The sequence below is a fragment of the Pan troglodytes genome, chromosome 3, assembly GCF_028858775.2.
Source record: "Pan troglodytes isolate AG18354 chromosome 3, NHGRI_mPanTro3-v2.0_pri, whole genome shotgun sequence".
NCBI classification, from domain to species: domain Eukaryota; kingdom Metazoa; phylum Chordata; class Mammalia; order Primates; family Hominidae; genus Pan; species Pan troglodytes.
This window is the reverse complement of record NC_072401.2, coordinates 28,369,876-28,385,238: the sequence shown is the minus strand read 5'-3', so window position 1 is coordinate 28,385,238 and position 15,363 is coordinate 28,369,876. Positions and strand designations below refer to the sequence as shown.

At 35.1% G+C, this 15,363-nt stretch overlaps 1 long non-coding RNA gene across 1 annotated transcript in view; it reads right to left on the bottom strand.

Annotated features, from left to right (window-relative positions):
* LOC107974222 (uncharacterized) overlaps window positions 1–14,287 on the bottom strand; it is a 79,296-nt gene extending 65,009 nt beyond the window's left edge. The window contains exons 1-2 of the long non-coding RNA XR_001716821.2: window positions 14,024–14,287; window positions 651–808 (exon numbers count right to left, since the gene is read on the bottom strand). This is a non-coding gene — a long non-coding RNA (uncharacterized LOC107974222). The remainder of the gene's footprint in view (window positions 1–650; window positions 809–14,023) is intronic.
* Window positions 14,288–15,363: the final 1,076 nt, after the last annotated feature.

Below are 15,363 nucleotides of genomic sequence, written 5' to 3'. Positions count from 1 at the left end.
CAAAAAATGAGACAGAGTGAGAAATTCTCAGAGCCCAAAAACTGAAGCAGGAATCCAGGTAGGTAAGCTGAAATGAGACTTGGGAGATATGCTGAAAACTGAAGACAGGAAAAAACATTCTCAATGCCCATTAAATGCTTTTATTTATTCATGTCATATGACATAGTAGATGAGCCTCCAAGCACAGTGTTTACATCTACTGTGTTCAGGTACTGTACAGACTGTCCATCAATACAGCACATGCCTAATTGTATAGTCTGGTAGAAGAATGGTTTGATGATGAGCCAAAAAGCATGAGAGGTAAGACTCATAAAATAAGTTCCTGTACGGGCATTATTATCTTTCCTTAAATGATTGTTATTTCCAGGGAAGATTTCCAAATCAATCAAATATACAATGTGATTGTAGTCTCAACCATTTTCCAGAAACTTGCCATGGAGCAAAAATGGTCTTAGAGCATATCCCTGTCTCCATGCAACAATTTCATTTTGTATGGCTCTGAATAAACTGTATATGCTCAGTATTATGAAAAAATACATATTGAGAGCGATTTTCAGTTAATTTTGTTAAAACTTTTAACACAATATTGGCACGGTTCCTTGTAGATGATAAACCAGCCATCAATTGTGATCAGATGCCAGATTTGTTACCTGATGAAGAGTGGGCTTGTCTATTCTTCATCTTTTGTTGGTGCACAGCTTCCAAAGAGACTGCATCCAATTCTTCATCACACAGAAGTACATATAAATTCTCCCACATAGTCACAAGCTTCTGAAAATAATGAGCCTTGTTGTCATGCCGGTAATCCCTTTGTAAACATAAAAAAGTATTAATGAATAGAGTTGCAGCACTGTTTGTCAGACAAGGGATGTTTTGTCTCAGAATTATCTACTGAAGAAGTCAGATATATTCAGTAAGCAGTATGTAAGAGCAGATGTATATGTGAAGTCCTTGTAGGTATAGAAGTGAAATTTTTATGATCCAAAAAGGACTCTATCGAATTCAAAATCCCAAGCGACTGAGTCTCTGAGTCTTAACATTGCTTAATTTGAAGGGCTGTTACGAAATATTGATTGATAATTAGTTTCAGTATGGTTATAAGCTTGTAATTTCAAGTTGCCTATATGTTTAATTTTCTCAATAAACTGAAATATAACTGACTTCTTATTAGATTTTGTCACAATAAAAGCTGTTTTCTCTTCATTTTATGTCAACTGGGAAAGTAGTTAAAAATTTTTGAAAAGTAAGGGCATACATTCAATTAAGCTCAAGAAATAGCTTAAAAAAGTATTTTTAGTAGGTTTTTAATTAGATGACTTTGATTAAATTGGGGCTCTGAAAGGGATTTCACAAACTCCCAAGATTGTGCTAGTTACAAATGAAATCATAAACATTCCATTTAACTGTCTCTGTGAGAGCTCACTAACCAGTTGCGTATTTTTCTGTCAACCACATCTATATGCCTGACATTGCACCATTAGTTCCCTAAATGATCCTGAAGAAGTAAAACAAGGTGGATTATCCTTGTGTAGTAAATCAAAGAGACAGACTTTCTGATCATAAGGCATGATCTCTGACCTTCTGCTCCTGGAATTACCCAACATCAGTGACCTAGTTAGTGCCTTGAGATTATAATCAGGATTTCTAATTTGATAATTTCTGAGGCAGAGAGGAGAAAATGTATCCCTTCTCCACTGGGAATATCAAGAATTTCTTAGTAGATCTTAGTTGCATTTCAGTAAAAAAAAAAAAAAAAAATCTTTGTGTATTTTGGTCTCATATTTACCTAACTCCTTCTTACCATCCTGCCAAATGCCTAAGTATCAATTCTGGTGATACTGAGTTTCTTAATGTTTTCAAAATAATGTTCCTTTCACTTCTATTTCTTAGCAATATTTCTCATTTTCTTGGATGACCTCTCATGTAAGAAACTCTGCCCAGTCTTTAAAACATTGCCTCAGGTCACCTTCTCCATAACTGTTCTCAGAAATCATTCATTTCATCTTACCCCATCCCTGGCAGAGTCAACATCTTGTTTCTATTTGCCAGTTTGTCTGGTGTACTCATATTGTGCTTATCAGTCTAGGTTATAAATGATTGTCTCCCAACATAGAACACGAATTTTTTGGGCAAAGATTTTATTATTCAGATATTTCTTCCATTGCTTACACTAGATGCTCAATAAAGGTTGATGGAACTGAACCAAATTATTAACACGTTGTACTTCATACTTTCCACTAACAGACTTGCCAATGACTAACTCAATGTTTCAGGTGTATAAAGCATGTAAAACACACACGCACATGTGCACACATACACATACGCTTGATATTAAAGTAGAAAAAGCATAGATTCTTGATATTTATGCCTGGTCAATTCTCAGTTCTGCCATCTACTGCAAACAAGGGTAAGAGTAAGATAAATTTTCATAAGCCTCAGTTTCTTTTTCTATAAACATATAACTCATATTTCTATAAGTAATATGAGTTACATTTACTTCAAAGTATTTTCTTAAGAATCAATCAAATGATAAATATGAAAGAATTTCACAGGTTGTTACTCTAGTGATAATCATAAAGCCAAAATTATTTATGTACTGAGTGCCAGTCTCTTCTCAGACATTATCTAGTTTGAGCCTCACTACAAACCAATGTGATCATGCTTTTATCATTCATATTTTACTAAGGAGTGAACTCATGTTTAGAGAGGTCAGGCTTTGCTTAATAGACCAAAATGAGACTAACTCCAGAAACGATGTTTTTAACCACCGTAATACAAAAACAAGGAATACTGACACAGGTAAAATAATTATGAGACTGGAAAACTATAGACCTGTGTGACTAAACTGCTTTACTTATCACTTAGGGCTATGGGGACAAAATGGGTAGCTGTTCCTTTTTTTTATAAGTTTAACATAAGCAATAAACATTTTCTTAGCACACATCCAGGAGAGGAAGGAATTGGTAAAAAGATCTGAGAAACGTAATCAGGATTTGTGTGTAAAGTTAATAAAAATCATCCAATTTCACAATCTTTCCACCAGAGTAACTTGGCATTAATAGCAGAGAGGAGACATTTCTGGCTTATTAAATACAAAGCACATCTGTTTGGCTTTGTATTTTCAGATTTTCAGAGCCCACAGTAGTAATTACTGAGTCAATTCCAAAAATTCTGTCCTTGTAGTCTCAGTGTCTGGGCTCTCTCTATTCTTTCCTTTCCAATGTGCTCCCCTTCCTCATCAACATTCCCAGAACCCCTTTATCTTTGCCACACACCATCTCTCTCATATCTCAAACCATACACACATCTTTCAACTAGACTAATACCTAAGAATTGTTAATAGAAGAGTAAATTCTAACAGTGAGGGCTTTAATTTATTTTTACTTATATGCCAGGAATATGATTAGGCATTTAAAAAAATCTATTTTTCTGTTGATTTCCCCTTGCATTCTAAGAATTGGGTACCATTATGATGCTTTTCAGTGAAGAAAATGAAACTTAATTGTCCACGGCCAAACAGCCAGAAAACACATGGCTGGCATCAGAACTCCGAGCTGTCCCACTCACTCCAGAATGCAATCATTAGAATTTACTTCCTCCCTGAATGAGTCGTAATTATTTTATTGAGTAAACATTTATTGAGCATCACCTTTCTCAGGCTAAATATGGCATTTGATATTAGAAATGGAAAAAAGAAATAAAATAAAACAAAGTGATTTGCAGAAAGACCTCTGGATGCCCAGGTAGTAGAGACAAAGGGGAAGCACTGAAGATATGTTCAACACCACGAATAATAATCCAGAATCTTAGCCACAGAGAATTTGGAATTATTTTCTCAATGATGAGAGTCAAATCTGAAGGCCACTGATAGTTAATTTTCTCCTCGCCTTTGGTAGCTTTGTGCATTCGTCAGGGTTTTCCAGAGGGACAGAACAGGTGGGCTAGATGCAGATATCTTTATTAGGCAGAATTGACTCACAGGATCACAAGGTGAAGTCCCGTAATAGGGGGACTGCAAGCTGGGGAAGAGAGAAGCTGGTAGTGGCTCAGTTCGAGTCTGATAGCCTCAAACCAGGGAAGCCAACAGTCCAGCCATCAGTCTGTGGCCAAAGGCCCAAGAGTTCCCAGGAAACCACTGGTGCAAGTCCCAGAGTCCAAAAGCCTAAGAACCTGGAGTCTAATGTAAAAGGGCAAGAGGAGTGGAGGGAAGCATCCAGCATGGGAGGAAGGAGCCAGCCAGAAGACTCAGCAAGCAAGGTTATCCCACCTTCTTATGCTGATTGGATAGTGCCCACACACATTGAGGGTGGGTCTTCCTCTGCTTGTCCACTGACTCAAATATCAGTCTCCTCTGGCAACACCCTCACACTCTCAGAAACAATACTTTACCAGCCATCTAGGCATCCTTCAATCCAACCCAGTTGACACCAAATATTAACCATCACACTTTGCAAAAACTAGCTCAACTGAATTAACTCAAAAGAAAAAGAGTTTGATACCAGCCACTGGGCTCTGAAGGTTCCTCATTCTAACAAGGCCACTTCCTTCACCAAAGAGCTCCCGGTGATGCACGGTTGCCTAGATTATCCCTGACCTCCCATGAATATGTAGAATTTTATTCACAACTAAAACTCTCTCCATGTTGTATCCAGTGTGGCCTGAGCACCCCTCTTTATGTCAATAATAACTTACGGGATCATATGCATGCTATGACATCACTGCTTGTAAATTCACCCCCACCGCAATAAAATCTATTTTAAATCTGTACCATGGGGGAATAGTCATGTTTCTGTTTCCTTTGTTGAGCTCACTTATTTCAAAAGAACAACAGCAACAACAACAAAGAACCACATTATTTTAAAATGCGTTGTATCTTATACAATTGCTTCTTAATAATATTTATTTTTTTGATAGCTTAAAGGAAATGTATTGCACACACATTATCTTCAATATAAAAACACATTGTTTTCAAGGTAAGTATTATTAATATTCATCTTTTCCAATGAGGACAATAAGATTCAAGGGATAATGCAAATTATTTCAGTACTATACTATTTATCAGGAGTCTATTATTTGTTGGAACCTGGGGATAGACCTGCTGTCTAAATGAGCATGGTGAGTGAGCAGAAGAGAGTGACAAGCAAATATTCATTCAAACAATATAGAATTACATACTGTGATATGTTATGAAGCAAAATAAATTGTACTATGAAAAATCAAAACAGTAATTCAATTTAGGAGATTAAAGAATGAATGAGAAAGTGACAATTGAGAAGAGACTTGTATGTAAATAAAAGTCAAAAAGCTGAACTATATGGAAGAAAAATTACAATTCAAGTGAGGAAACTAGTGTAAAAACCTCAGTGTGGAGACATTTCTGGCAAGGAGAAGGAAATCAAAGAAAGGCAGTGGGTGGGGCTGGAATCTAGCAGGTGATAGAAAATGGCATGACATGTAATAAAATATTGAAAGGGGTCACATTATATGGGCTTTACCTATCAATTAGAGAATTATTGATTTCATTCCAAGGATAATGGAAAGGAAATTAAAAGGTTTTGTAGGCAAAATGGTAAGATTAGATTTGTATGTTAACAATCTCGTTCAAGATGCTCCGTGAAGAAATAATCCCATAAAAAGGATTTGGCACCAGCTCTGTCTTGCTATAAAGCTACTCTTTTGATGAAACTTGACTCCAGGATCCATTATTGTATTTGCTTTTCAACATAACTCACTGGAGTGGAAAGTGCAGGAATTATTATTCACATTTTACACATATTGGACCTGGGATCAAAAAAAAAAAATGTATGCAAGACCAAGGTCTTCTTACCCCTAGTAGCAAAATGATATGGCTAAAGAGCCAGTGAGTAATGCCTAAGAGTTGCCATAGGCCTGCCCAGTTCCAGCTTCTGTTCTCAGCATTTCATGACTATTAACTCCTCTAATAATTACAAAAATATTATTAGGATATATTCCCCATTATCTGACAGGAAAGTTGGGGCATAGAAAACTTAAGTAACTTCCCCAAATTCACCTAACTAGAACAGTTCAAAGCTATTTGATTATACAGCTTAAAACAATGATCACTCCCCCTTTCTGGATTAAGCTTCTATATCAAATCATTTTTTTCTCAGTAATTAAAAATTTGTATCAGTTCTTCTTGTCTATGTAAATGTGACTGGCAAGCTTTATTCTTCTTTGTGTAATAATATGATATGAGATTTATGATTAACGTTTACAGCAACTAACATTAGATGGACTTACTAAATCTTACTAGGAATAGGATGATTAAGTAGTATGAGTGAAATTTTTATTCAAATTTTATGGATTTTTATCACAAATAATAAATGAACATTTGTAGTGATGATAAAGTAGCATAATGTTATGTCTGAGAATAACACAAAATACCCAAAGGGTCCTTGAGCACAAATGGTAGTTTAAGTGTAAATATCCCCACTAAAGTCCCTAGAAGTAAAAGCAAAGGAATCAAGCTTAAGTACGTATTACATTATTTTCAGAATAAGTATGTATTAAGTAGCTACATGTCCCAGTGTTTTTTAGCTTGAATTTGCATATGCTGTGGGTTGCTTGCATGTACATGTGAATATTCTCTTTCTGCTTGATGAACGCTCCCCAATTAAAAATAATGATGTAGATCTATAAATTATTGCTTCAGCTCATACTGTATTATATAATTGAATGCATGAATTGGATTAAAATATAACAGAGCAATAAATGCTATGAAAAGTATGTACTTTTAAGCTTAATTAAAATTAGTTTAAAATGTTATATTTTATTCATGTCAAGAATATTTGATTTGAAACAGGTGTTAGTGCCTCCTACTTTTGAAAGTCATGACCACTCCTGGATCTGGTATAGCCATCCTTTGATCGGGGGACAAGTAATCTAAGAAAGGGAAATCAACATAATGAATATGGTACAGCAGTAATGTGAGAACCCCCAGCTTGATGATGTCTTTGAGCTCTTGAACTATCTTTGAAACTACCTTCCTCTGGACTTTTACTGTGTAAAATTAAAAGTGCTTTTTTTTTTTTTTTTTTACTGTTAATCATGTCTTCTCTTACTTATTGATCTTTGCATTTTAATTGGCAGAGATATTTTATCAAAAAAAAGAAAAATGTAACTATGGAAAGAGACAACTCTCAGTTTTAAATAAACCAAATAGTAGGAAGAACTTCACCTAGTGATTTCTACTCCCAGTTCCTATCTTGTCCCTTGCCTAGTGTGTGTTCAATATGTGGTATTTTGGAAATGTTATTTTAATTAAGATAATTAGACTTTAATGGTCTAATTAAAGGGGGTGAAGGGGATGAGAAAACTCAGAAACTGGTGAGCATTCTTCTTGGACCAATTCTATTCCACGGCTCAGGATTCCCCACATTATGATGTCTCCAGCATGTGTCGGCTCTTTAGTGACTAAATTATAGATCTTGGCACAGGCTATATAAATTGGCATCATTCCTGGCTTGACAAATAATGTACCAACTGGTGCATGATGTATACCTTCATTAACAAAATTGGGGCATGGTATTCAATAAACTTGCCTAACCACTGGTTCATTGTCTGTCAATTTCAATTTAGTCAGAGCTATTTTTAGCTTGGGAATAAATTGTTTTATATTGGCATGGAGCTTGGCAGTGGTCACGCCAAAAGGCTTAATTAAGCATCAAATAGTAGTATTATTTATATGAACTTTTAAAAAATGTAGTTTAGGCTTCAGGCAAGTAACACTCTAAATTTTCTTGAAGATCTTATAATTTGTGACAAAATAAAAACAATCTCCTGACTTAGAGAATAATTTTTCATGGTTTTCTTTTAAAAAAGTTATATTTTATACATTGAGAGATTAGGATATATAGACTAATTCATTAATTCATGAAGTTAATGATTGATTTATTCCTTAAAAGAAATATCCAACAGAGATGAACTTATCACAGAAAACATTTACAGCCAACACTAAAATCAATGTTTTTAATGGCTTACTGAGTAGTTCCCTAAGAGCTTCATTAATGTTTCTCCTCTTTCTTCGTGAAACTCAAGAGATTCTTAACCTAGGGCCAACAAATATTCTCAGAAGTATGTGACTCTCCTGATATTGAATGCAAAATTTTGGATGTAAGAGTCATAGATTTATTTGATTCTCAAAGCTGTTATTTGCAACAATAATAAAAAATTAATTAACTGTTCTAAACCCTCTTCTGGATCAATGTAAGTACCTCTTTAGTGTTAATAAATATGCTTAATACTTACAAATATGTACTAATGGACAGCACTCTAACCTAAATAACAGTTCTATAGACTCAGAAATGGCAGCACTGAGAGCATTGATAATTATCTTAAACTTACTATCTCTACTACACTTTCTACCACATCTTCTACCAAGTTACTAAAATAAAAACAAAAAAAAGTAGATACAACTCCTTTCTCTTCACCTACTCCCTGAATACATGCATTGAGTTCTATGTACAATGAATTTCTACATGCATGTCAAATTAACCCTTTTTTATTTATTGTCACCCTCACTTCTTTAATCTAAATCTTCATATTCTCCTGCTGCAACCAGTGCAGTAGCTTCCAAATTGGTTTCATGACTCTGATATTCTCTGTTAGTCCAATCTCAGTATGGTTATTTGAATAATATTGCCAAAATATAAACCTGATTATGTTATTCCTTTGCTAATTATTCTTTCATGGTTGTGTTCACCTACAGGATAATCTGAAGTAATTTATCATGGCACACACAGTCTTCCATGTCCAGGCCCCTGTCTCATGACTGTTTCAGTCATTATTCTTCACAGTTCCTCCCATGCTGTCTATCCAAGGAACTATCTTTACCTAATTGTCTTTAATTCTAGTTCTGCCTTCTACCATCATCCTAAAGATATCAGAGTCTTCTGTCACTTCAAATAAAATAGTATTTTTCTGAATATGCCACTCTTACTCTATTCCATCTCTTTGCATACTACATTGACTCTTTCTACAATGGTGTTCCATTGCTTCAGTAGCCTAAATCAAGCACCCAACATCAGTTTTTTGATCCTCTTCTCTTGATTACAGCATCTGAGAGCATCATTAGGTACCTTTTTTCTGTGTTCCAATGTGAACTTGTTCAAATTTTCACTATAACACTTCAAGTGTATAAGGTACTCATTCTCTCCTCCAATAAACTAAGACGTTGTTTTCGATGAGGCTGATTTTTACTCATATTTGTTTCAACAGTGTCTGGTCCATAGAAATGACTCAATAAGTGTGTTTCGAATATATAGGAAAATGGAACATACATGTGTAACAGAAACCTGTACTTGAGCCTAGAGGAACCTAAATGTGACCTTTTACATACAATAACTCAATCCATCTTCTCTTATGCACACATCTTCCATTCCTTTCCAGATAAGTCTCTGAAAATAGAAAGAGACACGAAGTGCCAAATTTATATCTTCCTTGCAAGAATGTAAGATACTCATGTGTTTTCCATCTTCTTTCACAGCAAAGACAATATTAGAAGAATCTTAATTTTGCAAGCTAGCTTCCATGCAAGCCCATCTTCAAAAATATTATCTCTTCTCTCTCTCTCTCACACACACACACACACACACACACACACACACACTGACACCCATCTGTATATATGAAGAGAGAGAGGCAGAGATGGGGATAGGAAGAGATCATCATTTTTCTTTTTGCAGTTTTTATTTTAGGGATTTTGCTAATTTTATTCAGTAATAGGGAAGTCCATCAGTTACATTTTGAAAAGTCACCAATTATGGGAAACTAATTTTGAGTAATGCATGTTGGTTATTTGTTAAAAATATCCAGGGAATTTATTTCCCTGTGAAATATGTATAAAATGTAAGCTTATCAGGAGAAACTATTTTCTGACCTCTTTATTTCTTATCAGACATTTGCTGAACTTTTTAAAGGCATTTCATTTTTCTATATACTCAACAGTAATTCTAAGAGTAAACCTGTCTACATTTAAAGCTTGCCTTTCGTTTTCAGTTCTGCTCTTTGGGAGGAACACGTGCTTTTAAATTAGAATGTATGACAGTAGTTAGAAAATTTATTGATACTGACAAAAATAGTAATAAAAGAAAGTTGCTTTTTTCATTTATCATGCTTGAATACAATCCAGGCTCAAATATATATATATATATATATATATATATATATATATATATATATATACACACACACACACACACACACACACATACATACATATTCATCTTTTGGTAAGGGCAACTAACCAGCAGGTTTTACACAAATGCCCTCTGGAAACATAAAATGAAGGTAGGCATTTATAGCATAGTGTAAAAAGTATCTAATTCCTCTAAGACCCAGGGCAAAGCCTCATTTGAGATTTGCATAATCCATCACTGGTTAGGGATCACTCAGCAGCAACAATCCACTATGAAGGCATTTCTCAGTGAATTGTGAACTTTGCATTTATTTTGATTTAATAATAAAATGACAGTAAACCCTTATTACTGTTAGTCCGAACTTTACCATTTTGTAAGCCCCCCACCATTTCTCAGACCTCGGTCAAAATGAAACATTCCATGGGTTTTTGGGCCATCAGAAATATCCTGCCCAACCAGCTGACTTTCTCATCATACTCTGCTGGGCAATGGTCCAACCAAAGGAATGTCCCTATCATATCCTGTTGGGCAAAGATTCAAAGGACATCCTATCACATCCCACCAAAAAAAGGGCCAAACTGCCTGATCATAGGGACATTTTATCAATATCCTGCCGGGCAGCAAGACATACTGCCCAGACCCCTCCTGCTCATACCCATTAAGCACACCAGCCTGTAAGCAGCGGTAGGCACTGGCTTTTAGCTGGTCCCCCACCTCTGTAGGTGTATGCTGGACATAAACGCCTGCAATTGCTGTTGAGCAACTCTCTCTCTCTCTCTCTTTTTCTTTGTGTCTTTCTTTAACCCTTGCCTTCCCTTCAAAACCTAACAATCACCACATCTAGAAATGTCTTGAAATTGAAATTACCATGTCCATGAAATTCTTGTCATACGTACTAATTTCACATATTCGACATGTATTAATTTGGTTTACTTAGTATCTATATCTGAGGATTCTTCTAGTTGACAAGCACTGAGCTATGTCCCAGAATGTCAGAAGTTGATATGAGACAGATTCTGTTCCAGAATCTCATATGCTAATGAAGGAGAATGTCATGTATACAAACAACTTCAGCATGGTGTGCAAGCACAGCAATTAAAGTACATAATCAGCCTTTTCTGAATTCTTACTAAATAAACAGGAGAAAATTTTTAAAGTGCATATCTGATGAAAGTATTGAAGCCTCAGAGGTAGATAAAGCCTTCACTGAGTCACAGTGCTTGAGGGGAAAATGGATAATTCATCCCACTAGACATTACTGGAAAGAACATTCCAAGCAGAGAGAATTTTCTAGTAGGGAGCCATAGACAATGTGATTTTTGTTTTTAGAGAACTGTAAAGATGTTTTTATTTCTGGAGAAAAACATATGAAGTAGAGTGGTGAGAGTAGAGACTGAGTGTGAGGCAGAGGACAGATGAAAGTGTAATTTCACACCATGATAAAATATTTGGCATTAATTTTAACCATATGCGGTGATGGGCAGTCATTTTATCCCATATCCATGTTAAAAATCATTTAACAACAGGAATGCTACTAAAAATGTTAAGCATGAAAATGGCATGTTTATATTTGTATTGGAGAGAAATTATGTAACCACTATATAGAGAATTGTGTGATAAAGTGAGAGAACATAAGCAGAAATATAAACAAGCCTGTTCCAAAAGTTGAGCCTAGATGTACCAGCTTAAAGTGGCACAATACAAATGAAGGTAAAGGTGAAATGTATTAGACTTATTAACTCACTGGATCTACTACCACAAATATATTTGTTACCTAACTAGATTTAGTACCATCAATACATATACTCACATTACTATTTTCTATCATGTTAAGCTCACAGGTATTGACATTTTTGGAAGAGACCCTCCCTTATCCTTCAAGTAATTAAATATTTTTAAAAATAAAAAGAGATAAGGAAATTGTGAATGTTGCTGTAAGAATTATTGAAATAGGCATGTTCATGTCATTGTTTTAACATTAGGTTCTATCTACCGTCAGGAATTTGGCAATGTTTGTGTCATTCACAAGAATATCAATGATCTGTACTCTCAGTTTCAATGGCAATATACAGAAAAAGTTCTTTGAATCATCTGTCCCTTGGGTAGTAAGGAATTGATTAAACATAATATTGGTGAAAACAAAAAAAACCACTCATTATTCTATGCCTATTATTATTTAAAAATCTTCAAAGATGCTACAGATGCATTTCATAATCTGCTTTTATCTGTATTAAGACATTTGGATAAGGTAGTTAAAGCATTATTTGCTCTGCTAAAGTCTTAAGTATTCCCCTATTAATTCCATGGAATGACCCATGATTGACAGAGATAATACCAAGAAGTTAAGAGATAGCATATTTCAATGAAACACTTTGCAATAATTAAAGTAGTTTTGAATAACCTAAACCGCAGTCATATAGTGTCTATTTTAAGATGTCTGAAGCCATTAATGTTGTTAATATATCTACATTAGCATCCTTTGTCATAAGAATAATGTATCATTCATTCATTCAAGACTTACGCTAGCTAATAAGAACACAAAGGTGGAAAAAGAACATAATAGCAACAACAAAACCCACACTGAAAAAAAAAAGAGGTAGTCAGAAATATCTTTCCCCTGCCCTATAGCTGATGATGGCCTTTAAATATAATTCCTTCCTCCTGTTTCTGGAGTATTTTGTAGTAATACAATCATTCAAGGCAGAAAGCCTTGAATCCAGCATTTTCCCTGCTTTTATCAAACAATGTGACTGTGGGCAAATCTTATACTTACCTTGGACTTTGCCTTTCTTTTCAGTAGCGTCAGGAGTTGATGCAATGATTTCTCAAGTTATTTTAAGTGACATTACTGTGATTCTTAATGAATCATAAGAAGAAAGGGCAAAACTAGATGAATTTCACAGAGAAGTTGTATGTCAAGAGGAATAATGATATATTTTCCAGACTTGTAATCAAAAACCTTACTTAAAATAAAGGTTTATATTTTTAAAAAATCAAAGTAAGTAAGTTTCAAAAGAACTGAGTCTTTAAGAATTAGAGCTAAAGAAATAATACAATTGAGAGAAAAGGTATATTTCAGGGACTCAGGAAAGCTTTTACCTAAACTCTGTGACTGAGGTATTTTTGTCCTTCTTACTGGTCTTTCAAATCCCTCTGCATTTTAGTTCTCATAGCTTCATCTCACTGCTAAATGGTGATACCAATGCTTGCCAGGTACTGTTCAGGAAAGTGAATACGATCAACAGGATGATATTTATCAAATGCTTTGAGCTCCTTGGACAGTAGGACTATATAATATCATATACTGCACTCAAGTATATAACAGAGAATTGACACAGACTTCAAATTCCTTAGAGAGTTTCCAATACAATGGAATCTGTCCCAGTAAAATTGAGATTAATGGAAAAATGAGTACTGTAGGAAAGCTTGTAGAATGTCTTGCCAGGGTTCTACCTGAAACAATAAAATATAGCTTTCATATTCCTACGCTTCTTACAAGTAAAGAAGTAAATGGAAATTCCTGTAGGATGTTTGCCTTATGACAAACATGGCAGCAAGTAGGATTCTTATTTTTAACAATATGAACAAAATTAAAAGCCGATACCTTGTGTACAGTTTGGAGTAAAATATCTGGTTAGTAACCAATTCAAGTGGGTTTTCTCCTTTTAAACATATAAACATGAATTATTTTTATCCCTTCTAAAGTCTGGCAAGACCCTAAGTGTTAAAGACATAAATTAATTAAGCTAACATTAATTGAGCACAAGTACCTGCTATGTACAAAATATATACTGCTGAACAACAACAACAAAATAGATGGCCTTTGCCCACATCGAATTCTTCAACTACATAAAACATTTACTCACATGGGCAAGAGAAGTAGTTCATTTTTGTTAAATCCCAAACACCTCAAAGGGTAGACCGATGGTAGGGCTGAGACGGCCAGGATCTTGGAAGAATTAGTATATCCGACTAAACATGAAGACTTTAGCAGCAAGAGAAATGTACAGCAAGAGACATAACAGGCTTTACAATTCAATCAGAACAGATCCTGACCAGGTTAGGTCAAGCTTGCAAAGGACTCTATTAGAGCTAATGCAGTAGATTTTGCCTCAGATTTATCTGGAGGAGCAGTGGACTGACTACAGTCCCAAATTTGTAGCTAACTGGCACAAGTAAGAGTCTGCATAAAATGCAAGTAACAATGGGAGAAGCAAACGATGCAATTTAAGAATAGGTACAGTGTGACCTTCTCATTCCATTTAGATCACAGAACTACATGGTGAATCTCTTGTTTTCTGAATTAATGTAATTCTCTAGGCATTCCTCTGAGAACAGCTACTGTTTTGTTTCCCAGAGTATCAGAAGAAAAAGGGATTAAGGAACTGCAGAATAAAGACAACTTTGTTGTAGGCTAAAAATACCCTCAGAAGAATGATGCACGGTACCCCAGAGGGAGCAAAGAATTGAAGGTTTCTTCCTTTTTAAATAATGGCTAGCTCTGTGGAGAAGGAAAATAGACTGGCAAATCCTTTTCCTGATAGAAAAAAAAATAGTGCATGATTATTTTGGAGATTCATTTAAAATTTATTCATAAAATTATTAAATCATGCATTCATCAAACATGCCTTGAAAATTTACAAGCAAGGCACTGTTGTAAACTCTGGAGGTAAAAGTTGTTAAAACAGCAGACGAGATGCATATTCACATGTGTCTTTCTAGTGGGTTAAAAAGACATTAGATAAGAAAACAAATAAGGCAATTCAGCTGGTGATAAGTTCTATGAAGGGAATAAACCATAATAATTTAAAAGAGTGTAGTAGTTGGAACTGTTTTATCTGGAGTGGGCAGAAAAGCCTCCCAAGCCTCACTTGGGGAAATGGACTAAATGACAAGAATAAGCCAGGCATGTGAGTGTCTGGTGACAGAACTTTTCACACAAAGGAACAGCAAGGGCAAAGGTCTTCTGCCAGATGACACTTGTTTGGATCAGAATGTCACTAAAGGTTAGTGTGACCAGAGCCCAGTGAGCAAAGGGAGAGGGCTGTCTGCAATGGAGATTGAGAGTTGGGCAGGGGCCAAGCAGTAGGGAAATTTGGAACTTGAAAAGTCTTTTGCATTTTTTATTTTTTGAAAGCCTGTAGTAAGCAGTATAACAGCCCAAAAATGTTTACGTCCTAATCTACAACCTGTGAATGTGTTATTT